Genomic DNA, 23517 nt, shown 5'->3' on the forward strand with positions numbered 1-23517 from the left:
GAGGAGAGGAGGGCTGTAGGACTTAGAAGTTTGCTTTTAGTGTAGAAGTTATTTTATGATGATTTATGATCTTGAAAATTGTGAAATTATATCCAGAATAGTATATATTGAAGTTATATCTTGGGGGAGGCTAGGTGGTGTAGTGGATAAAGTACGGGCCCTGCAGTCAGGAGTACCTGGGTTCAAATCCGGTCTCAGACACTTAATAATTACCTAGCCGTGTGGCCTTGGGCAAGCCACTTAACCCTGTTTGTCTTGCAAAAAAAAAAAAACCCTTAAAAAAAAAGAAGTTATATCTTGAGACTCTAGTCTTAAAGATATATTTTTATATAAAGATATATAAAGATATATTTTTGTCTTAAGGAAGTTAATATATAATAAATTAAGAGTCTGGAAACATAGTAAATAGCTAGGGTGTTTCCTGTGTTTGGAATGATCTATGTGGATTCTAGATGTTCTTATTATTTTATTAGTTTCTAATGACTGATTTTGACAACAAAAGAAGAAAAATAGAAATAAAGGATCTTGAGTGAATTTTTTATTTTGAAAAGTTTGGTAAACATTTTATTGTTAACTATTATTGCAATAAGAGGAGAGAAGTAATTATATCTAGCTCTAAGCTAGTCTTTTTTCTTTTTGGTGTTTTTTTTTTTTTGTAAGGCAAACGGGGTTAAGTGGCTTGCCCAAGGCCACACGGCTAGGTAATTACTAAGTGTCTGAGACCGGATTTGAACCCAGGTACTCCTGACTCCAGGGCCCGTGCTTTATCGGCTAAGTCACCTAGCCGCCCCTAAGCTAGTCTTTTTGTCACTTGATCTTGCTTCACTTTTTCTTTATCATAAGAGAGGGCTCTTAGGGTATATACAGTATCCTGGAAAGGTGGCATAAAAGAAGGCATAAGAAATACATTTTTAAAAAGAAATGGGGAGGCTAGGTGGCACAGTGGATAGAGCACCAGCCCTGGAGTCAGGAGTACCTGGGTTCAAATCCGGCCTCAGACACTTTATAATTACCTGGCTGTGTGGCCTTAGGCAAACCACTTAACCCCATTTGCCTTGCCAAAAAAAAAACCCTTAGAAATAAAAAGAAATGAGTAAGCAAGATTTAAGTGTCATTGACCACTAGAAATTCAACTTCCCAGTGACAGTTCTATTACTTTTCTTACCCATCTAGTTAAATACCTACATGACCAAGGAAGCTACAAATTGAACTGGTGCATGGAAAAGAGAAAGTTCTATCTCCACAAGGCCTGTTAGCTTTCTTCTCTTCTGACTTGTTGTAGAAAGTCATCTCTCAGAAATTTCCTTACTTGGAGAAAATGTTGGCATGGCTCCCATGAACCTTCTAGCTCAATCCAGGAGATCAAGGCAGGATTTCAGGTAGACCAACACTTCAAAAATTATTTCTCCTTGGTCTATTTTCCAGTTTAGTCAATTTTACTAAGAGGTACTTAACTTTTTCTTCTGTTTTTTCAGTCTTTTGGCTTCATTTGATGGAATCTTGGTTTCTTAGAGTCAGGGTTTTTACTTCCCAGTATTTGGGTTGTTTCCCTTTTCTAGTTGATCATTTTTACTTTTTTTTTTTTGCTTTGTTTTTTAGTTTTTTTGCAAGGCAAATGGGGTTAAGTGGCTTGCCCAAGGCCATACAGCTAGGTAATTATTAAGTGTCTGACGCCAGATTTGAACCCAGATACTCCTGACTCCAGGGCTGGTGCTTTATCCACTGTACCACCTAGCTGTCCCATCATTTTTACTTTTTAAAAGAAGAAGTTTTCCTTCATCATCTGGTCAGTTTTACTTTTAAAGGAGTTGATACTTTTTCCATTTGGCTAATTTTACTTTTAAAGGTATTGTTTTCTTTAGTCATTTTTCATAATTCTGCATGACTCTCATGCCTTTTCTCTATTTTTTTCTTCTCTTCTTGGTTTTTAAAATTCTTTTTAAGCTCTTCCAAGAGGTTTTTTCTGGATTTGAGATCAATTCATAAACCTGTTTGAAACATCACATTTAGGCATTTTGTTATTTCTTTCCTCTTCTGAGATGCCATTTTTAATCATCCTTATCAGAATAGTAGCTTTATATGGTTAGTGCTTTTTTTTTTTTTGCTCATTTTGATAATTGAGCTCTGCTCCTAGAGCACAGCAGATAGAGTTCCAAGCTTTTTGTGCTGGTGTGCTGGGTGTAAGAAGGGTCTGGTCCCTGGCTTATTACTTGTCTGTGGTGTTGCCTATGGTGTTTCAGTTTATTCCCTACTTTAGGGTAGCCTAACCCAGTGCCGCCTGTTTCACTAGTGCTCCTGGGCTCAAATTTTGTCTTCCAAGCTGGGATTGGGACCCTCACTGCTGGCCCACTGTATCTCTGGCTTGTTTGGCTAGGACCTGAGCTGCTATGGTTAAAAGTCTCCTGCTGGCTTCCAGCTCTCCACCCTCACCAGGGTATAGTCCCCTTTTACCAACTTGACATAGACCTTTCCTTTAGTTCCTCCACGAAGTTGAGAATTTGTTGGGGTTTTTTTTTTGTGAGGCTTTTTGCTTCAAGTTCTGTTTAGATGCTTCATTCAAATTGTTTCAGGAAGGGTTCCAGGAGACTGTTCCTGAATACATGAATTCCTATGCACACAGGACAAAAAAGAAAGCAGGATCAGTATTGTTGCTAACAAAGGTTAAGTTAGAATTAAGGCAAAGGGACAATTATCCATTTACTCACTACAGAGACATGAATCTTACATAGGATCATATATAAAAACTGGCTTATTTCCTTCTTTTCAGAAAAAAGTGATTTTGATATCCTTTAAATTCCTAAAAGGACATCCTGATCATGAAGGCAGAAGATATGAGGAAGACTATAGATAAATCACCTTTCCCCTAGCTCTCACAGGCCAGGTTCTTCATGTATACCTTCAACAATTATTTATTATTTATGTAAGTATCCATTGCCACTTTTAGTCAGGTAAAATTGTAAACCATTCAGATTACATGTTTCTCTATTATTAACATTTTAAAATGTCCAGTATTAATGTTATTTTTTAAAAAATTACCACATCACCGAATCCCAGAACTAATGGGCCTTCAATGAGATTAACAGTCATTCAAAAGTGGTCCTCCAGATAATGATAATGTTATGCAGCTGGTCTTATATATTACATAGTTCTTTAGAAGATCCCAAACTGTTCACTGTTGCAAAACCTATCTATTAAAGAACATTATCTTCTTCATAATATTATAAGACTCTGAATCACGGGGCACAAATATGTCAGGAAAAAGCCCCATAATTTTAAGTGACTGAAAGGAAACAAAAACAAATGTGATGGATATCAGCAGGTTAGATATCAGTACTTGAATTGATGTGTGCCTGGGGTCCAGGCCTCTGCTTCTTATGGAAAAAAGGGAAGGTAGTACCCTATGTTCTAGCAGTTATGAAGTCCACCAGTTGTTAGAAATTCTCATCAAGCCTAACATATTAATTTTGGAAGTTTATCCTTGATCTTTTATATTAGGACACAAGTGAGGTCAGAACCAAGATAATTTATTTGGCTCTTATTTAGGACAGTGATTTCCTGGACTGGTTAAGACAAAACTGCTGCCATTTCTTAACACTTTATTTCCCCCTTGATCTTCTAATTTTCTCTGATTGCAGATTGAACTTCCTCCCTAAAAAAAAAAACCCTAAAAACTATATTCAGCTTAATTTTGCATAACAACTATTGCTTCTTTTTTGTAAGATCCATTTCCAGCTAAAAATGTCTAAAAGTAAACTCATTCATTTAAAAAAAAATAGTCCAAGCTTTCTCAAATCTTCAGATTGTTCTGAAGATACCTCTTTGAACACACTCTCTGCTTTTCCCTCTCTTTGCCTGGCCATCCATCATGCCTGTAGTTGACTCCCTTCTTGCCTCCTCCCTACAGGGTTCCTTCTTCTGTTAAAAGGCAGCACTGTCGCCATCTTCTTCATGAAGTCTTCCCTGATCCCTCAAATGGCTAGTGCCCTTCCTCCCAAACTACTCTGTATTTAATGACTTTGTAAATATTTGTAATTATATATATATATATATATTATTTGTAATTATATGTATAAATATATATATGCTATATATATTTTATAGGTACTTATTTTTCTCCCCTTTTAGAACATAAACTCATTATGAAGAAGAATTGTTTCATTCATTATACTTCTATCCCTAGCACAGTAGTAGTATCAGGAACATAATAACTGCTTATTAAATATTTGTGATTGATTGATGGATCAACGCATGTAACTCAACTGAAAAGCAGCAACAGGATATCAACAAAGGATGGGCCAGTTATGTATCAAAAATAACAGAGTAAATGGGCATCCAGAGTATTGGACAAGTAGAACCAAAGAAAGGCATACAATATGCCTTTGTGTGAAGATGTATGAAGGGTTTATGAAAAAGATAGAGACAAAAATCATGCAGAAAGAGGCATGAAGAAGTACTTTGCCAATATGGATTCATTGAAGCATCTTTTCTTAATACTGATCAACAAAAATTTTCATTCAGATATCCTTTCAATTATATTAGTAAGCTGTTTATTTTCTATTTCTAGCTTTAAAAATATTGCTTATTGCAATTTTTCATATCTTTTTCCTTTTTTTCTTGATTTTTTCCTATTACTAATTTTCCATTATAATAATTCAAATGTATATTTTGTCACTCATCTTTATCTTCTTCCCTCTGGAATTCCCACATATCCTCCCTTTTGAAGCATTATTTTTGAATTCCATCATCCTTCTTGGTATTTCAAAGTAATATGATATAGTGAAAAGAAAAATGGCCTTGGAATTTAAAAGATCAAAGGATATGTATGACCAGAAAAGGAGATGGGCAAGTTATGTATCAAAATCAAAGGTTGCTGATTTTACACTTAGGATGCATATAGTCTTAGAAATAATGCTGGCTTACTTTACAGAGTTACTATGAAGATCAAATGAGAGTAGATATGTAAAGAACTTTGAAACTAATATACAGTTCTAAAAACATAAGCTATCAACCCTATACACTTGACCATATTTATTTTGAAACTATTCCTTTTTTAACATAACATACAGATTGCTAATTCTTTGGAAGCTATGTATCAGGAGGTCAAGTGGTCCTTCTTACATGGTCTTATTACTCATTTCTTTCTGGCAAGCAACTGATAATTTCTTTGATCTTGACATTAGACTAGACCAATAAATTGCCACATGTCACATTACATCTGTCTTTCCATTTCTGTTTTATGCTTATATTTTTCTTATAATGAATTCCAAATAGTACTTCCCCCTTTTTTGTGTGTGGGGAGGAGATTGGTCTCCCTATCTTGACTGGGCTGGGAGTTCAATCACTACTCAGAAGGCCCAATCCCAGTGCTGATTGAAGCAGTGAGGGCTGGAAGCTTGTTCTGTAAGTGTTTGACTCTGTATGACATTTGATTGTCTCAGCTCAACTGCAGTTCAGAGCTCTGGAACTCAAGGGCTCCACCAAGCTCAGTCTTCCCCAGTAGCAAGGCCCCTTTTCCTCTTTTAAGTGCTACAATCTTATTCATCTACTAGTGAAGCTACATTGTACAATAGAAAGAAGATTGCTCTTGGATTCAGAAGACAAAGGCTCAAATCTCAACTCTGATGTTAGTTATATGACCATAAAGAAATTAACTTGCTTATCTGAGCCTTCATCTCTGTAAAATGTGAAAAATAACTCTTATGTTACCTACCTCCCAGAGATACAGCAAAAGCACTTTGTAAATCATAAAACACTGTCAATATGTAAGCTAGTATTATTGCTATATTGTCCCTTCAAAATGTACTTTTTGAAGTAACTCCTTTCCCTTTCCTTTCTTTTCAGAGTTAATCACTAGTTTTTCAACCCAAGCAGATAAAACTTTAAGGTTTCCTTTGAGTGGAATATTCCCAATAAAACCATTTCAGGGTTAATATTCCTAGTGAAGTCCTCTCAGGGTTAAGAAATATTAAAGAAAGAACAAACTATTATTCTTAAATTATTTCTAGAAGAAAGGCCCTTATATTCCAAATGGGTGGCTCACTCTCCTAATTTATTGTTTTAAAGAAAGATTTTTATTTTGAGTTTTACAATTTTTCCCCTATTCTTGCTTCCCTCCCTGTACCCCCTACCCCCCCAACACAGAAGGCAGCCTGTTAGCTTTACATTGTTTCCATGGTATACATTGATCCAAGTTGAATGTGATGAGAGAGCAATCATACCCTTAAGGAAAAAAAAAAGTATAAAAAAATAGCAAAATTATATAAGATAATTATATAATAAGATAATTGAAGGTAATAGTCTTTGGTCTTTTCCTAACTTTTGATAAGATTGCTTTTACTGACTAGGAGAATTGTAGACTTTTTCCATAAGAAAACTTTATATTCCAAAGAAACTCATAAGCTTCTTGTTTGATAAGACTACTTTTACTGACTAGGAGGATTGTAGACTTTTCTTAGAAGACCTTGCATACTCAGACATTTATTTCATTTAAATAGACATAGAAGGTCATTAAAAGTCTTTTTGATGTTCTCATCATCTGGATAGTAAGGCAATATTTTATGAAAACCTTTCATTCTTTTCTTTGTTGCTAAGGTAGATTTTCACAAGTAGAATACTACTCTGAAGACTAACCAATGAGTTGACAGAGAGGGAAGATAGGGAAGAGGAGGGGATTGTGTTAGGCTATATAATCTTGCTTGATGGTCAGTTCAGGGCAGCTCCTTGATCTTCACTACCTTTATGAGACTCAGGGTGGGCCCTTCTCCCTAGAAAAGTAAATAAACTTTTTTTTCTTTTTGTGCAGAGGAATCTCAATAGTTTTTAAGTGGATTTTTATCCCACCCACCTTCAAATTGTGATCCTTTCCTAATAAATCAAAATTAAGCCATAAAATAAAACTCTACCCTTATCATTGCTACAACCACTTCTTCCAGTGGCAAATATGTAAGTTGTAAATTGGTGAAAACATTTCATTGATAGTGCTTTCAAAAAGATTAAAACGTAGTGATGGAAGTTACCATAGGTATCATCATCTTTTTCTTTTACTTTCAGAAAAGAAGCCAAATGTAGTTAAGTTTCTCTATTTCTAACAAGTATCTCTATTTCCACCACTGCCACGCCACAAAACTGAAAAACTTTCCTGACTTTTCTTGCTGTTCAGTCATGCTGTACTCTACATGACCTCAAAGGGGTTTTCTTGGCAAAGATACTGGAGTGGTTGCCATTTCCTTCTCTATTATATTTTACAGATGAGGAACTGAAGCAAATAGGAGTTAAGTCACAGCTAGTAGGTCAGATTTGAGGCTAGATTTGAACTCAGATTTTCATGACTCCAGGTCTGGTGTTCTCTTTACTGCACAACCTAGCAACCCTGTTCTGACATTTTATATCTAAATGCAATTACTATCTTCAATCTCTCACTTCCTGCTACATTTGAAAAAAAAAAAAGTTGCCTAAACTCAATGCCTTCCTATCCACCCAGCTTCTCAGCTTTAAGCTTTTGAAACACTACAGCCTCTAGCGGTGATCTAGGGGAGCAAATGGCTCTGGTCTCCAGCAGGGGTGCGCAAACTATGACTGAAAGAGCCAGATCTGATGGTCATTGAGCTAAAAACGGTTTCAAATATGTATCCATAAAGTTTTCCTGCAACACAGGCACACTCTTTTTCTTTTTTGTATGACTATTTTCATGCTATAAAGGTAGAGCTGAATAGTTTGGACAGAGACTATCAATCATTTCCCCCTGAAGCTCAGCCTAGTGACAAAGTTCAAGACATTTAAAAAAATTACCAGAGCATACCATAATGTCAAAACAAGAGCCTTGCTTCTAAGTTAGAATGGGGTCTGTTCTGAAACAGTTTCCAATTTACAGTATGCAAATTCGACTTACAGGACTCACCTCCCACCTGCTCCCATCAGGCCCTGGCAGGGGTGACGGTAGCAGCTGTGAGCAGCAGCAGCAACACCTGCAGTACTGTATAACCCAGGTGCAACCCCACACCAAGGGTCCTTCTTGCTTCAGGCACTGAAGTCACTTTGGCTGGGAAAGTACAGAATGGGTGGGCAGGGGGCCAGGATCTGTAGCCTTTCTGTAACCTCAGGGGTTTTCTGCTGAGACAACTGGACCGTGTATTTCATTTTCAAATTAGATGGCCAAATACAGTGTTTATTATGCAATACCAGTCTAGCTCAGCTAAAAGAATACACTATAGGTGGACATCCATATGAGTATTCAATACAAGATTCTCAATTCACAGTAAAAAAAAAATTAGAAAATTTAAAACAAAATATTTCATCATAGCAAAATTTCTTGACAAAAAAAGTGAAAGGGGGCTGCTAGGTGGGCAGTGGATAGAGCACTGGCCTTAGAGTCAGGAGTACTTGAGTTCAAATCCGACCTCAGACACTTAATAATTACCTAGCTGTGTGGCCTTGGGCAAGCCACTTAACCCCATTGCCTTGAAAAAACTAAAAAAAAAAAAAAAAAGTGAAAATGAAGCTTCAACCAAAGTAATTTTTACTGATAATGAGTTAATTAAATTGTGTTTGTAACAGCCAAAAAAATGTGTCTCAAGAAAGAAAATAAACTTCTTCAAGACTAATTAGCCTTCAGTTAGTTTCATTCTATTAACTATTCATTTTAAAGATTTTATTATTTGTATGATTATTTTATTAGTTCAATTAAAATCACAAGCTTGTGGATTTGATATCAGCATTTGGCAGTATGAAAAAGAAATCAACTGTTTTTGATTACTTTGATTTATTTTTAGTCTCAATATAAGCTTAAACTCCCTTTTTTAGGAAAAGTTAGTCTTAACAGCTAAGCCAGAATAACATAGTTTCTTAGTCTATAGTCTACCTAGAAATTTAGTGAATAGAGGTGTTATCATTTAGTAGCAGATAATATGGAATAATACATAATAAAATAATCATAGAATTATTCTTTGAAAAAGCTAGGCTATCATTTCTAGCAGAAAAGGGGGTTGACCTGAGGTTGACCCTCTTTCTGGCAGCTGAAGAAAGGTTAATTAGAGGTTTAGATCTTTTTTACAGTCTTAGTATATTAATTCCTTTTTTTCTTGAGCTAAAGTCTAAGTTGAGTAAGGAACTCTTCTAAGGAAGAAGGGGGATGACTGCTAACCAATGACCACCAGTTCCTCTTTCCCAATACTTTCTGGTTACAAAAGGCACTAATTGCAGGAAGGGAGCATAGGATTAAGAAAGCCTGGGAGAAGCTTGCTAGTCAGGTGACCTGGCATTTCCAATTAAATTATGTTCAAAACAAATTTCTTTTAAATTCCAATTTTTGTTATAAAAATCAACTCTGTAAATCACCCCTGGTCTCTTATTTCAGAGGAGTCAGGTTTCATATACAAATGCTAGCTTTGCAAATTAAATCAAAGATGGTTCAGTAACTTTGTCCTTTTTATTTCAGATAATCAATTTTAACAAGGATTTATCTGTGTGAAAAGACATTCTCAAAGATGAAATACATAAAATCCCATACATATCAGCATTAACAGATGAATATTTGTAATTTATTGTGAGGATAGGGAACACTAATTAACCCAATTAAATTAAATGGTATTCCCCCAAAAGAATTGTATTCTTCTCATCAGTAGACTTATATTTTTTAAATTGTACTTTGTTATTATATTTTGAATTTTATCAATTAAAATTTTATTTTCTCTCATTATATAAGTGCCAATATACTAACCTTGATTTTTGGTACTTTACCTTCAAAGTCTAAAATCTTTACTAATGTGGGTCTTTACAGAAAAAGTTTAAGGACCCTTGACCCAGGGGGGAAAAAACTAATTCGTAAGGATTTCGAGCAGTATTTAGACATAAAAGGTAATATTATAAGCCAAAGGAGAAGAAGGATTAGTTTACCTGTCAGATTCATGGAAAGGGGAGCAGCTTATGACCAAAGAAGAAATAAAGAATGTTACCAAAACCAAAACTGGATAATTTTGATTACCTTAAATTAAAAGGTTTCTACTGCAGTCAAGATTATAAGGAATATAATTAGTTGGGAAATAATTTTTACAACTAGTGTTTCTGACAAAGGACTCATTTCTAAAATATATAGAGAACTGAGTCAAATTTATAAAAAAGTCATTCCCCAATTGATAAATGATCAATGGATATGGAAAGGCAATTCTCAGATGAAGAAATCAAAAATTCTAAATTATTGATTGGAGAAATGCAAATTAAAATATCTTTGAGGTATCACCTAACAACTATGAGATTGGCCAACATGATTAGAAAGAAAAATGATCAATGTTGGAGGGGATACAGGGAAAACTGGGACATTAATGCATTGTTGGTAAAGTTGTGAATTGATCCAACCTTTCTAGAGAGCAATTTGGAATTATTCCCAAAGAGCAATAAAACTGCATACCCTTTGATCCAGCAATACCACCACTGGTATTCTGAAGAGATCATGAAAAAGGGTAAAAAGGGTAAAAAATCCCACATGTACAAAATATTCACAGCAGCCATTTTTGCTGTGACAAAGAATTGGAAATTGAAGGGATGCCCATTAGTTCAGGAATGACTGAATAAATTTGTGGTATATAAATGTGATGGAACATTATTGTTCTATAAGAAATCATGAGGGGCAGGATTTCAGAAAATCCTGGAAAGACTTGCAAGAACTGATGCTGAGCAAGATGAGCAGAACCAGAAGAACATTATACATACAACAACATGGGGTGATGATCAACCATGATGAACTTGTTCATTTCAGCAATACAATAATCAAAGATAATTTTAAAACATTTATTGTAGAAAATACCATCCATATCCAGAGAAGGAATTGTTAAATGAAGACCAAAGCTTATTATCTTCAACTTTTAAAAGTTGTCTTATATAGTATGTCATTTTTTCTCTCTAATGTTTTCTTCCATTTTGATTTGATTCTATTTTCATAACATGATCAATATAGATCTATGTTTAGCATGGTTATAAATTCAGAGCCTCTATCAGATTGCTTTCTGTCAGGGAGAGGGGGGGAGGAAAGGGAGGGAGGGAGAAAAATGTAAAACTCAAAATCTTGCAAAAAAAAATTGGTAAAAAATTACCATTGCATGTAGTTGGAAAAACGAATAAATAAAATATTTTTTAAAAAGGGTTATGATGGGGCAGCTAGGTGGCACAGTAGATAGAGCACAGGCCCTGGAGTCAGGAGTACCTGAGTTCAAATCCCACCTCAGACACTTAATAATTACCTAGCCTTGCAAAAAAAAAAAAACACCTTAAAAAAAAGGATTATAAGGGGCAGTTAGGTGTCTCAGTGAATAGAGCACCAACCTTGGAGCCAGGAAGACCTGAGTTCAAATTTGACCTCAGACATTTAATAATTACCGATGTGGCCTTGGACAAGTCACTTACCCCATTGCCTTGCAAAAATAAACCAAAAAAAAAAAAGATTTTGAGCAGTAGGTACTATATGTAATACTAGAGTGGACCAAAAAAACCAAGTCTATAGGAAGACTGACAAAAGATCCAATTATGCCAAATCATCTTTACAGAAGTAAAGGATAACACTGAAAGGAAAAGAGTAAGATTAAAAATTTGAAACAATCTGGCAGTATTTCAGGCTAGAGAAGACACCACATTTGGATGCCACAGAAGCACATCCATCAAATACACAGAGAGGAATTCGATGCTGAAAGCCACAGTTCTGAGGTGGGAAAGTGTGGACTCTCAAGACATTAGAAAGAAGAAGGCTTAGGCAAAAATTGGACCCTACTGCTGAAAATAAGCAATCAAGGAAATATTAACAATTATAACCCATATATCTATTTTTCCATTTCTACAAAATCTTTATAAGAATATTCAGAGGGCAGCTAAATGGTGCAGTGAATAGAGCACTGGCCCTGGAGTCAGGAAGATCTGAGTTCAATCTGGCCTCAGACACTTAATAATTACCTAGCTGTGTGAACTTGGGAAATCACTTAAACCCCACTGCCTTGCAAAAAAAGAATTTTCTAGTTTTACTAATCTACACTTGCCTCCAGGTCATCTTTGAATAAGGTTTGAGGAGGGTAAGAGTAAGGGAAGGGAACAGGTAGGTAGCTTTCATAATGATACTCTATGGTTGACTATACTTCTTAGAGCTGCTAGGTGGTATAGTAGATAGAATCAGGATAGTGTCAGGAGGACAGGAGTTTGAATCTAGCCTCAGACACTCTCTAGCTTGACACTAATTAACTGGGGCAAGACACATAACTCTGATCCAGGGCCATCTCCAGTCCTTTGGAGGAGAAAGTGAGGCTGGTGACATAACACAGCACCCCCTCACTCAAATCCAATTCATATGCTTGTCATGGCATCACCTCCCTGACATTATGGTGTTCTTCAAGAAGGAAGGATAAACAGTATTATTAGGCTTCCTTACAGTCACACAATTGACTGAACGGAACTGAAGATGCAAAAGCTCATAGTATTCATTGTTAGTTGACTATTAAAAAAGCATTTTATTGGGGAAGAATAAAACAATACCTACAGCTTTCTATTCAACAGTATCTCCTGTCATGAATGTTAAAATCAATGTTTAAAAATATATTTTTAATTTAAAATTAAGGTTCTTTATTAGGTTTAACAATAAGTGTTTGCTTCAGCTCAGAATTCAAATGAAAGATCAAATTCCCACACAAGATAATGGTCAGCCTTATTACTACAATCCAGTCATATTAAATGTTTTGCTGTTCCTCACAATTCATAATAAACAACTTTTGAACTGGCTGTTCCCCATACCTGGAATGCTTTCTTCACTTCCACCTCCACCTCTTGGAATCCCTCACTTCATGACTCTTCCCAAATTTCTAGTTCTAGGGCTACCCTCCAGCTTTCCTTCTATTTTACCAGGCAGGGCAAAAAAGGTACTTAGGAAATGCTGACTGATCGATAGATGGATATATACCAAATGATTGCATTCATCCCCAAATGTTCCACTTCACATTTACTGGCCCCTCCACAACACTTTCTAGAACTCTGGCTCTACAGTTAAACTAGTTTTCATTTCCATTCCTATCCCTCAGTCTTTTAGTTCTTATTGGGATCTGGTTCCTTTCTAGTTATACTTTCACTAACACCCTCTGATTCACTGGTCAAGTAGGGGAAAATCTGAATACTCCTTTCTCCCTAATGCCACTTCCATACTCTCCTTTTCTTACCATCTTTCTCAATAATCTCTTCTCTTTTAAGGTTCACTTAATCTAAATGTATCATCCAATTGTCAAGATTCTGGTACACACTGTCTTCCAATCCCCAAGATGCTCTCCATCCTTCTTTAATTATTTAATGGTTGGCTCATAGTCTCTCTATTCACCCCAACTCCTGCCTTCATTTTGGGAAATTTCAATAAATATATTAATACTCCCTCAAATATTCTAACTTCTCAGCTTCTTAATATAGTCAATATTCCTCCACTCCACCTCAGCTACACACAGAGATGGTCATATCTTTGATTTTGTCATCATCCACAAGTGATTTCCTTCCAAGTTCAAGAACTCTGAAATTTCTTTACATGATCATTATTTTTATTATTTTATTTTCCCCTCTGCCTAAGTTCTCTAAGCCCTGTTCTCCATCCTTACCAGGAACTCTTTTACCTCAGTTCTTTTCACAGGTCATCCCCACTGCACACTCTCCTTCTTTCCCTATCTCAATCTTTTGGTGAACTAATTTAGGCCTAACACTATAGTGTAGACCAAAATCCCATGCACCCATAGTCTATCACCAAATATGCCTTGCCTGACCTCAACCTTATATGACTCCCTATTACCTATTGCCTTCACTCCTATTCTCATGCCACTGAAAATGAACTAGAGAAAATCATGAAAATATGCTATACATTACATCATTTCATGGAAATATGCAATATATTATCTAATTTCAACTAGGCCCTCAAATACAGCAAGATAATCTTTTTATAACTTCTCAAATTAATCTACTACCCCACTCATCACTGAACTCAAATCAGGCCTCAGACACATAATACTTACCTAGCTGTGTGACCTTAGGCAAGTCACTTAACCTCATTGCCTAGCAAAAACAAAAACAAACAGGAGTTCCATTTGTATCTGCTCATGGCAACACCTAACTTCCCTTAGAACTATTATAACTTGGGGTGGCTAGGTGGCGCAGTGGATAGAACACCCACCCTGGTGTCAGGAGTACCTGAGTGCAAATCTGGCCTCAGACACTTAATAATTACCTAGCTGTGTGGCCTTGGGCAAGCCACTTAACCCCATTGCTTTGCAAAAAAAAAAAAAACTAACTAAAAAAAAGAACTATTATAACTTAAAAAAATTAATTTGATGTAGGGAGGAGATGGAAGTGAAAGGGAAAAAATTGAAAAAAATTCATCTTTTCAAAAATCATTAAACTAAATTTTTAATATTTGTATGAACATCTCTCCATAGTTAAAACCACCCTAGTTTTCCTTCAATAATATGTTAAAGATTATAATTATTTTTCTTAATGTTATGCTTATGAAGTTTTGATAGATGAAACTTTAAATTTTTAATATTAATGCCTTACTCTTGTTTCATTATATTTCAATTAATTTTCCTCTAAAATCTTGGTTTCTATGACATTAATTCACAGTATATTTAATATTATATCAAATATTAGTTCAATAACATGTATTTTAATTAATTGTTATTAATGCCTTACAGTTTTGTTTTGCTATTTTTTATGAAGTCATGGTAGCCATTTCTAATTTTTGGAGACACAATCAATTTTATTCCAGGCTTTCAAAAAAAAAAAAAGGATGAACAAAGATAATTAATGAATCAATGACGGAAGCAATAATGTAAAAAAGACATCTCCAAATGAATATCACATTTGAAGAAATTAAACAAGAATTAATATTATTAAAATAAAAGTTTGAAATTTTAAAAAAATTTTGAAGAAAAATTTTAAAAGTTGCTAAGAGAAAAATAGATCAAAAACTTTAACAATATCAAGAAAACTTCAAAAAATATGTCTTACTTAGAAAAATAATTACTTGCTAAGTTGAGGGGAGAAAATCAATGAATTTTTCTCTAGGGTTGGGACTATTTAGAAACTCAATATAAGTGGGTTGATTGACTGAATTCCAAAAAGAAAGCAGGCAGGATAGCTCCCAGCAATCTCAAAATCTCTGCCATCCCAGAAAATTTAGAAAAACAAAAGGCACTGAAGGATATGTTCCAGGAAATCTTTAAGAAAACATCTTAGAATTAGCAATACAAATAGAAAGAATGTGCAAGACTCAGACAAGAATGGGCCCAAGATTGGCCCATAATAGTTCAACTACAATATTTATAGTGAAAAGATTTCACATACAAAAATTACATACATATTTTTTAAAAAATAAAACTTATAGATGCTTTTTCAAGAAAAAAAAAAGGAAAGGTAAGAAACTTGGAATACAACACATTCAAAATTAAGATACCTGGCAAGAAACTAGTATTATCTAACCAGAAGAATCAATATTCATTTTGAAATCCAGACAGGAGAAGCATTTAGACTTTGAAAAGTCTATACAGATATACAGATAAAAGAAACCTTTGAACCACAAGCAAAGCCTCCCAAACCAAGTTAGTATTTAAAACAAAAAGTGTGTAGTTTTATGCTAATTTGAAAAATTAAAAAAAAATTATACACAAAAGTATAGAATATAAAATAATGAAACCAGAACCAAATAATTTATGATTCCAAGTAAACATCTTTTAAGCATCCATTATTTATAAAGCAGTAACTAGGCATTTCTATACATCTATTTTGTATAAAGCTATAACAAGGCATTTCTGCCCTCAAGGAACTTAAATTCTATTTTGGAAAGATTCAAATAAACAAGCAATATATGGACAAATAAGCCAAAATGTGTACAAAATAATTTCTATTGAGAATCAAGACAGACCACTTCAAAGAGATGCACACTCTGAGCTGCACACCTGTAGGAAGCCGGGGCTTCTCTGAGGCAAGTGAAATGGGAGGGCCTATAAGACCTAGGCCACATCCAAATACTAGGAGACAGAAAATGAATGTTGAGGTAGGGGAAGAGAGGAGTCAAAGGGAGGAAGCCAGTTTAATTGGCACTGAAGGAATGTTAAGGAAAGTGACATGAAATAAAACTGAAGATAAAATCTAAGATAATGTGAAATTCAGACTCTGAAGTGCTTTAAATGCTAGGTTGTTTCTTCTTCCATGTGACAGCCTTTCAAGATCTGAAGAATATATTCCCCCCCCTCCCAAGATACCTGTTCTTCATTATAAAACCCTATTTCCTCAACTGATCATCCCACTAAGGTTTCTTCCCAAAAGTCCTCTTGGGGAGGGGGGGTGAGAATCAGGGAGCCCATTCAGGAAATGGTGGGCAATATATTAGACTGCTTTCTGTCAGGGGCAGGGGGCAGGGGAGGGAGGAGAAAAATTGTAAAACAAAGTCTTCAAAAAATACCACTGGTTAAAAATTACCATTGAACAGAGTTGGAAAAATAAATAAAATAATTATTAAAAATTTTTCTAAAAAAGAAATAGTGGGCAAAAAGTCAAGGAATGGTCTAGGTGGGTTAACAAAAGTTTGAAGTACACATTAACTTCTACGTTTTGTTGAGAGGTTATATTTAAAACCATGAAAGTTGGTAAAATACTAAATAGTTTCTATGAAAAAAATATGGATCTGATTTTTAAACTAAAAAAAAGACAAAGCTGAGAAGGAAAATGATGCCAAATATTAAATTACAATTCAGAAATATATAAAAAAATCACAAATTGGATTTATAACTAATGCAAGAATAGTTTAATAACAATATAACCTATTACCATGAAAAATAAAGGCTATATAGGAGTATACAACACAAAGAAAGGCTTTGTTAAATACAGCATTTATTCATGTCAAAAGATTAGCATTTCTCAAATCATCTCCCACCCACATTTCCAGGCTTACTATACATTCCTTTCCTTCACATATTTGATGTTCTGGTCAAAATGGCCTCCCAGCTGTTTTCCTGTAGGGACATGGCATTTCCCAGCCTAGGGAGTTGTCTGGCTCTGGGCTGAAGATGCCCTTTGCCTGAGCTCTCTCTGTCAGAATTCCTAGCTTCCTCCAAACTCAGCTCAAGGGGTACCTCCTATTCTAAGGGGGGGCTTTTCTCCATCTATCAGTGCTCTTCCTTCCAACTTGTGTAGAGTTTGTATTTATTTATATGTTTACATGTTATGCCCTGCTCTCTACATAATATAAATAACTTCCCTGAGACCAGAGTTTATTTGATTTTTGTGCCTGTATTCTTAGTGCCTTGTATACAGAAAGAAAAAAAAAGTGGGTCATAAAACAGGGATGCCCATTTTCATCACTCTTTTTCAAACATTTTTAGAAATTTTAGTAGTTGGGATTGGGGTGGAAGGAAAAGAAATGGTCAAAATAATCTAAACAGTGGCAAAGAAGACATAAAAAAGATTTTCCTGAAGTGTAGGTCTGATCATGTATGTTATCTTCCTACTCAATAAACTCAAGTCTTCCAACAGATTGGTCCTTCTGTCATGTCATCCAGCCCACTCCTTTCTTCCCAATCTTGTTTTTTTTTTTGTTAAGAAACCAATGTTTATTTTCCATCAGCATTTTTCCAATACTATTAGAGCATCTGGGTAAAACTTAGGACCACTCTGTGGTAGTTCCTACCCATTCAGTGGCCTGAGCAGTAGGAGCTGCAGACCAGTCCTCAGTAGCCGGCTGAGCACTCCAATCTTCAGTAGGGAACTGCTGAATGGGCACAGATGGCACCTGGATGTCCTCACACCAATCAGCCACCTCTGGCTGAGCAGCAGTGAATTCTGGGGCAGGTGCAGTCCATTCACCCTGAAATTCCTCCTTTGTCACTGCCTTCTCAGCTGTGGCCTGCTCTTCCTTTTCAGTCTCCTCTGGATCTCTATAGAAGTAAAGATCAGGCATGACCTCCCATGGGTGCTCACGGGAGATGGTACCACGCAACCGCAGGACTTCTCAGGTCAGCATCAGACCCACTGAGTGAGCTCCCTTGTTGTTACATGGAATGGCAATGTCCACAGAGCGAAGTGGGGAGGCTGTGTTGCACAGTGCAGTGGTTGGAAGGTTAACATATGATGCTTCAGTCAAAGGCTGATGATCTGAACGAGGATCAGTGACCACTAAGAGGCGAGGCTCCCTGAAAGCTGCCTGGATCTGGTTAGTGAAGGTGCCCGGAGTGAAGCATCCAGCAATAGGTGTGGCGCCAGTGGCAGCAGCAAATTTCAGAACAGCTCTCTGGCCAGTGTTCCTGGATGAGATGACACTAACATCAGCTGGATTTTCAATGTAAAAATGGCACGAGCTGCCAGCAGAAGCTTTTCTCAAGTTCTCTTCAAATTAATGATATAGATGCCGTCACTCTTCCTTTTGTAGATATACTGTTCCATCTGGAAGTTCAAATTGGTGCCACCCAAATGGGTGCCTGCAGCGAGGAATTTGAGGACATCCTCCACCTTCATCTGCAAGACATCCAGGGCTCCGGACATTGTGAAAGTTTCCCTTGAAAGTTATGACGGAAAGCACGAACAACTCCGTATGGACCTCTCTTCTGGGCAGCGCGAAAAGGGCCTTCCCAATCTTCTGACAACTCACTTCCCCACATCTCAGATCTAGTGACACTAACCTCCTGGCCATTACAAAACAAGATACATCTCATGGGTCCAGGCATTTTCTCTAACTGTTCCTGAAGCCTGAAACAACACTCTCCTTCCATTCTAACTCCTGATCCTTGGCTTCCTTTAAGTCTTAACTAAAATCCCATTTTCTATAGGAACCGGCCCTAACACCTCTTAATTTCAGTGCTTTTCCCTCTCTTAATTTTATTTCTTATTTATCCCATATATATTTTAACACACACACACACACACACACACACACACATTTGTTTACTTATCTTCCTCATTGAAGCCTTGGGATAGCTAGGTGAGTGCTAGGCCTGAAGTCATGAAGATTCAACTTCCTAAATTAAAATCTAGCCTCTGACATTAGCTCTGTGATCCTGGGCAAAGTCACTTAACCATGTTTATTTCAGTTTTCTCATCTTTACAATTAGCTAGAAAAGGAAATGAAAAACCTCTCCAATATCTTTGCAAGAAAATGCCCAATGGGTTCATGAAGGGTCGGGCATGACTGAAACAACTGAACACCATCTCCCCAGTTAGGTTATAAGTTCCCTGTGATCAGGAATTGTCTTTTGCTTCTTTCTGTATCCCTAACATTTCTCCCAGTTCCTTGCACAAAGAAGGAACTTAATAAATTCTTACTGTAATATACCAGCTCCTTCCCTATTGCCTACAAACATGTCCATGTCTCCCTATCCTGAAAAAACCATCACTCAATCAATCCTTCCATCCCTCCTAACTATGGTTCTCTATCTCTTCAACCCCTTGTATATAAATTTCTTTCAAAAAACCTTCTAGGGGCGGCTAGGTGGCGCAGTGAATAAGAGCACAGGCCCCGGAGTCAGGAGTACCTGAGTTCAAATCTGACCTCAGACACTTAATAATTACCTAGCTGTGTGGTCTTGGGCAAATCACTTAACCCCATTTGCCTTGCAAAAAAAAAAAAAACCAAACCTAAAAAAAAAAAATTCTACAAGAGGACCCTCCCCTTTCTCTCCTCTTCTTAACTGCTTATAATCTGGTTTATCAACTTCAACCTCATACTAAAGCTGTTCTCACATTTTTTTTTTTTAGGTTTTAGCAAGGCAATGGGGTTAAGTGGCTTGCCCAAGGCCACACAACTAGGTAATTATTAAGTGTCTGAGGCCAGATTTGAACTCAGGTATTCCTGACTCCAGGGTCAGTGCTGTATCTACTGTGCCACCTAGCCACCCCTCTAAAGCTGTCCTCTCCAAAGTTGCTAATGACCTCTTAGTTGCCAAATCCAATGGTCTTTTTTCAGACCTCACTCTCCTTGACCTTTCAGCAGCCTTTGATACTGTTGGTCACTGTCTCTTTTTCTCTTACTGTTTTCTCCTAGTCCTCCTACCTAGTTGACCTTCTCTGACTCCTTTGCTGGCTCCTCCTCCAGATCTCACCTTCTAACCATAGGAGTCCCCCAGAGCCCTCTTCTCATCTTCCTCTATTCTACTTCGTTTGGTGAACTCACAAGCTCCAACCATCTTTTTGCTGATGATTTTCAAATCTATCTTTCCTGCCCCAATTACCCTTCCAGCTTCCAAACTTCCATTTCCAATTGCCTTTCAGACATCTCAAACTTTATGTCCAGAAGTCATCTTAAACACAGCTATGTCCAAAACAGAATTTTCTTTCCTCAAAATTCTCCCCATCCTACCTGCCCTATTTACTACAGAGGGAATATCATGCTCCCAATTCCTCAGGGTCTTAACCTCAGAGTTACCTGGACTCCACTTCCAATGTCTAAGCTGTAGCCAAGACCTGCCAATTTCACCTCTGCAACATCACTGGAATAAGTCTTTCTCTCTGTCACCCCTCTAGGGCAAGCCTCCATCACCTTAAGCCTGGACTGCTGGTGGATCTGCCCACTTCAAGTCTCTCCCTACTCCAATCTATCCAAAACTCAACTGCTAAAGTGATTTTCCTGAAACACACATCCAATCATGTTGGGAGCCAGGTCTCTAAGCTGTTTGACACAGTTGAAGCAAGAAGAATAAAGGCAGCCACACTGTCTGATGGAACATTTCCTTCTTCAACATATATAGGGATTCCAAGTATACCCCTATTTATAGGTCTATTATTGATTGCAAAACTTACTCATCCTAATAGTGGAATGACTATAAAGGAAGGATTTCAGAGAAATTCCTTAAATAAAACAGATTGTGAACTCTGTCCAAATTTAACAGGATTGCCTCTCCCTGAGACATACAAAAGGCTTCAACATTATGAAATCTTTCGAAAATGCAGCTCTTGGAGTTCCAGGGAGACATCAGAATATATACAGGGAAAACAGATACAAGATGGGTCATGTTGGGAGCCAGGGTCTCTAAGCTGTTTGACACAGTCACGGCAAGAAGACTCAGGGCAGTCACACTGCCTGATGGAACAACATTTCCTTCTTCAATATATATAGGGATTCCATGTATACCCATATTTATAGGTCTATTATTGATTGCAAAACTTACTCATCCTAATAGTGGAATGACTATAAAGGAAGGATTTCAGAGAAATTCCTTGAATAAAACAGATTGTGAACTCTGTCCAAATTTAACAGGACTGCCCCTCCCTGAGACATACAAAAGGCTTCAGCATTATGAAATCTTTGGAAGACACAGCACTGGGAGCTCCAGGGAGATGTCAGAATATATATATGGAAACCAGATACAAGATGGGTCAGATAGAATTCCAGGGAAATTAACAGTTTTGCCCCCCTTATCATATACAGGAATATATGATAAAGATGGTGAGAGAATAGTTAGTATAGGTAACCAATATGTGAACTCTAACAGCCTTAGTTTACTGGCAAAGAATAAAAAGTCATAGAAACCGTAGCATCTACCAACAAGGGCTGAAAGGAAAATTAGTTATTGGAGGAGTCAACAGACAGGTGGACAAGCATAGCTACCCTCACTATAGGTTGTTAAGGGAGCATATTGAAAACATTACATATGCGGTACAAAAACATAGAAGCATTCCATTAAACAAATTATATCAAAGATTATTCTAAGGAAAGTTCTGTTTAATCAATAACTTTACTATGCAGCAACAAACTAGGCAACAGGCAGGTTGAGGTCATCACGGTCTGAGCAGGGACAAGAAAATTAATTACATGATTGATAATCACACTTGTAACCACTACATGATCAAACTTGTAACCATATGAACTATGTGATTAATGATGAAAATTGTATACTTTTGTAACCAAGGAAATGATTTTAGTTTGCTTGTTTCATATGATTCTAAGACTATAAAAATAAATCTAAGCAGCTGACAGTCAGTCAACCTGCTCCCGCCTTTACCCACTTGTTGACTCAACTCATTTCGCTGACTCTATCCCTCCTGTCAAGTTCTAAGGACCCCATGGAGGCTGGACCCCCGCAGGGTCAGATGGAATTCCAGGGAAATTAACAATTTTGCCCCCCCTTATCACACACAGGAATATATGATAAAGATGGTAAGAGAATAGTTAATATAGGTGACCGATATGTGAACTTGAATAGCCTTAGTTTATTGGGATAGAATAAAAATTCATAGAAACCGTAGCATCTACTAACAAGGGCTGAAAGGAAAATTGGTTATTGAAGGAGTCAATGGATGGGTGGACAAAAATAACTACCCTCACTATAGGTTGTCAAGGGGGCATATCAAAAAACATTACATATGCGGTACAAAAACATAAAAGCATTCCATTAAACAAATTGTATCAAAGATTATTATCAGGAAAGTTCTGCTTAATTAATAACTTTACTATGCAGCAACAAACTAGGCAACAGACAGGTTGAGATCATCACGGTCTGAGCAGGGACAAGAAAATTAACTACATGACTGACAATCACACTTGTAACCACTACATGATCAAACTCATAACCATATGAACTATATGATTAATGATGAAAATTGTACACTTTTGTAACCAAGGAAATGATTTTAGTTTGCTTGTTTGATATGATTCTGAGACTATAAAAATAAATCCAAGCAGCTGACAATCAGTCAACCTGCTCCTGCCTTTACCCCTTTGTTGACTCAACTCATTTCACCAACTCTATCTCCTGTCAGGTTCCAAGGACCTCTTTGGAGGCTGGACCCCCACACAATCATGTCCATAACTACCCCCTACTCAATAAATTCCAGTGGTTCCCTTCTAACTCTAGGATCAAATACAAAATGCTCTGTTTGACTTTCAAAGCTGTGTCAGACCTTAGTCCTCTTCTACCTTTCCAGTCTTCTTACACACCTTACTAGCAAAAGTCCTTCATTTTCAAAGACCATGACATCAGGGAGGTGATGCCATGACAAACATATGAATTGAATTTGAGGGAGGGGGTACTGTGCTAAGTCACCTTTCTCAACACAGTGGATAGAGCACTGGTCTTCTCCCCAAACCTGGGATACTCTCCTTTCTCCACTGACTACAGCATACCTTGGAAATATTGTAGGTTTTGATTTCAGAAAATTGCAAGAAAGTAAATATTGCAATAAATTAACTCACATAAATTTGTTTCCCAAAGCATACAAGTTACGTTTACAACTATACTGTAGTCTAGTCAATGTGCAATAATATTATATCTAAAAAATGTACATACCTTAATTAAAAACTTATTTTACTGCTAAAAGATGCTAACCATATCTGAACTTTCAGTGAATAGCAATCTTTTTGCTGATGGAGGGTCTTGTCTACGTGTTGATAGTTACTAACTGAACAGGGTTTGCCAAAGGTTGGGTGATTGTGGTCATTTCTTAAAATAAGACAACCATGAAGTTTGCAGCATTGACTAATTCTTCCTTTCCTTTGAATATGTAGAGACCATCATATTATTAACTGGCTTAATTTTA

At 36.6% G+C, this 23517-nt stretch overlaps 1 long non-coding RNA gene across 2 annotated transcripts in view; it reads right to left on the bottom strand.

The window, feature by feature from the left end:
* Window positions 1-1103: 1103 nt before the first annotated feature.
* The window catches only part of LOC141495515 (uncharacterized), a 29130-nt gene continuing 6716 nt past the window's right edge, over window positions 1104-23517 (bottom strand). For both annotated transcript variants that reach the window (XR_012470796.1, XR_012470795.1), the window contains one exon: window positions 1104-2608. This is a non-coding gene — a long non-coding RNA (uncharacterized LOC141495515). The remainder of the gene's footprint in view (window positions 2609-23517) is intronic.

This window comes from Macrotis lagotis, chromosome 8 (genome assembly GCF_037893015.1).
Source record: "Macrotis lagotis isolate mMagLag1 chromosome 8, bilby.v1.9.chrom.fasta, whole genome shotgun sequence".
Taxonomy (NCBI): domain Eukaryota; kingdom Metazoa; phylum Chordata; class Mammalia; order Peramelemorphia; family Peramelidae; genus Macrotis; species Macrotis lagotis.